This window comes from Atta colombica, unplaced genomic scaffold (assembly GCF_001594045.1).
Source record: "Atta colombica isolate Treedump-2 unplaced genomic scaffold, Acol1.0 scaffold157, whole genome shotgun sequence".
NCBI classification, from domain to species: domain Eukaryota; kingdom Metazoa; phylum Arthropoda; class Insecta; order Hymenoptera; family Formicidae; genus Atta; species Atta colombica.
Genome location: NW_017259247.1, coordinates 199056 through 202323, shown reverse-complemented (window position 1 = coordinate 202323; position 3268 = coordinate 199056). Strand labels below are relative to the sequence as shown.

Below are 3268 nucleotides of genomic sequence, written 5' to 3'. Positions count from 1 at the left end.
GTGTGTGTGTGTGTGTGTGTGTACATATTATTATAATTATTCTAAATATAAAAATATTAAGATAAAGGTAATACTAATAATTTTTGAGTTCTTTATTCTGGCATACATATTGACATAAAAAATTAAATATCTCATAAACTATTTATTCTTCTTTATAATCTGATCTTTCATGCACAGTATAAGATAAATTACTTAGTGCAAAGAAAATATATAGTTGCTTAAAGAAAATATATAACTGCATAATGTAACCTCGCAAAATATATTATTTTTAATAAGCAACTATGTGTTTACATCGACTAATTCTCATCTCCTTATTCTAAGCAAAAAAATATTAAAACACAGTTACTAAAAATTAAATAATTTATGAGGTATTTAATTTTTTATCAATATATACTAAAATATTGTATTATATATGTAAAGTAAAAACTATTTGATTTTCCTAATACAAAATTTATATACAGAATAATCAGAGGAATGTTTTAAGCGAAGATTTATATGAGATTTATGTAAGACATATACGAATGTTATACTAGTCGCATTTAAAATTAAAATCGGTTCTTTCAAAAATCAAATATAGAGTGTTTCAAAAATCTGGAAATGGTTGAATATCTCAAAAACAAAGCATTTTTGAGAAAATTCTTTTCTTTTCCAACAAAGTTGTAGGATTTAAAAAGGATCTCATCTGTTTGACCTTGAGGGACATCATCAAGGTTAGGTCAAATCGATTTTTTATAGAATGCTATCCTATTTTTGATACTAGAATATCTAATAGCTGGTCTCAAGAACTTTTAAAAACATTATAATAAAATTATTTTTCATTAAATACCTTTCAAAATATAAAGCTTGGATATTAGCACTACCAGAAATGTCTGACCAACGGCTAAAACCTTTTAAATATTGTTCAAGATCATGACCTGAATAATATTTATCAAGATTAAGATCACATTAGAGATTGTATCTCTTATTTTCATTTTTAAATAAAAATTAATTTCTAATGCAAAAATGAAAATGAGAGGAATCATTTTCAATAGCCTTGACCTTGAACAATAAATGACGGCTAATAATAATATTTTATCCAGGACACGATTCTGAATAACATTCAAAAGGTTTTAGCCGTCGATTGGACACGTAATGCTAATGTCGACGGTATTCTAATTTTTAAGCCTCATAAGTTAAAAAGTACTTAATGAAAAATAACTTTATTGTAGTGTTTTAAAAAACTTTTAACGAGCTATTAGATTTGAAAACATTTTTCTCAAAAATGCTTTGCTTTCGAGATATTCGACCATTTCCAGACTTTTCATGCACTCTGTATATTTGTCAGAAAATCCGAAAAGCTGTACTGAACAAAATAGCTACAAAAAATAGATTTGTTATACATTTTTCGACTTTCTTCGGATGAGTATCACCGTTAGAATCACAACAAACAATTTTATCAAAATTGCAAGAAAAAACTATTAAAATTTGGAAAAGGCCTTATTGTAAATAATTATCAAAAATCATATCATTCTAAAAAGTAATCTTGAAAAATCAGTTTTTTCGAAAATTGATTTTATTACTATTTATATTCCTTCAAATCATATAACTTTTGTATAAAATATTTTTACCTTTTTATTTTTTAGTTTTCTCAACATATTTCTGTACTTTGTTTTAGGTGAGACACCCTATGTGTATGTATGTATGTATGTATGTATACATATAATTAAGATAGTCCATCTTTACTCTTGAAAAAAAATTTTTTCGAATTCTTCTCACGGCACTCCTCAAAATGATGCTCAATCCATTAAAAAAATCTTGTAAAATTTCAGCTTAATTGGACAACAGAAATCCATACCGAGAACTCGTTAAACATTTAAATTTCCCTATATTATATTATCAATATTGTCTTTTAAAGCGTATTTTCCAAAAAAACTTTTCTTTTTTTTTTTTTTTTAATATGTATGTCTTGCTTTTCTGCATTTATATTTGAGACTTTATATATTATATATTTATATATTATAAATTACAAAGATAACTAATATAAAAACATGTTATTTAACTAAAATCAATTTTCTAACTGCAATGATTTCAAATAATGACACTGCTGAATGGGAAATAAAGCTAATTATTGATCATAGCACAAAGGATGAAGATTAAAAACAATTTTTATTAAAAATTGTTAGCAACCATAAAGTTTCTGGATACAAAAAAAAACAATTTTCGAAACCATTGAAGTTAGAAAATTGAAGTTGGATAATTGATTTTACAGCTAAGTTAACATTTTCATATTAGTTATCGTTGTAATTCATAGGATAATTCCGGCAAATACGCTGTGCTGGGATTTATGCCACAAAAATCAGAAAAAGTAGGAGTGAGGAGAATTTTTCCGCAACTACTGTTACATGCGTTTATGTTATATTAGTATTGCGTTATGATTTCAGTGTCTTACTGTTAATATTAATGAAATTATTGTGAGTTGGAGTGCGAGCGTAGCGTAATAGCAGCGCACGAGGCTGCTATGCCAGAGATCCCGGGTTTGATCTCAGGCAGAACCGAAAAATTTTTCGAATACTTGTAACTCTTCTCAACAAGCAAACCGAGAATATCTTTGCCAAGAGAACTTCTCTAACAAAAAATCGTTCGAAATCGTCATTCGGACTCGATATTAAGCAGATTCCCAGATATGACTGTGTACAATCAGCGTGCACTACAAGCATATGAGACAAGTCATCACGCTTGGCCACAAGCAATAGTACTGAGATGATGATTGTGAGTTAAATCGATTTGTCATGCTATTTGTCTGTAATAAATAGCGCCATCATAAATTATAATCTACATAAAATGATTATTGTAGGGTGCGTAAAAGACTTACAATTAATGATTATTTCGTAATACATAAGTAGAGGAATAGTAAAGCACGTTGTATAGCAAAATACAAATGCTTTACTCTTTCTATTCTTTCTATTCTTTAGTCTTGTACATCTTATTTGTTTGGGATATACGGCATTTTTAGCGGGCGAGGTTTATACTTAAAGCATATAAAGTGCACAGACTGGATTCGATACTATAAACATGATATACATTACATGATTTAATGCTATACATTACATGAAATATGTATCTCATGTATTAACTTGCAATATATATATGTATATGTAGGAAAATTGTAATTATTATCTATTATTTCATATACATATTTATCATTCTTATTCCTTAATAAAACTTATTTTATAAGTTATTATGTCATTTTACGTCTTATTTATAAGCATTATTTGTAAATTTTTCATGA

At 27.0% G+C, this 3268-nt stretch overlaps 1 protein-coding gene across 5 annotated transcripts in view; it reads right to left on the bottom strand.

The window, feature by feature from the left end:
- The window catches only part of LOC108685777 (ecdysone receptor), a 286435-nt gene that overhangs the window by 114315 nt on the left and 168852 nt on the right, over positions 1 to 3268 (bottom strand). The gene's annotated exons all lie outside the window — the stretch shown is intronic.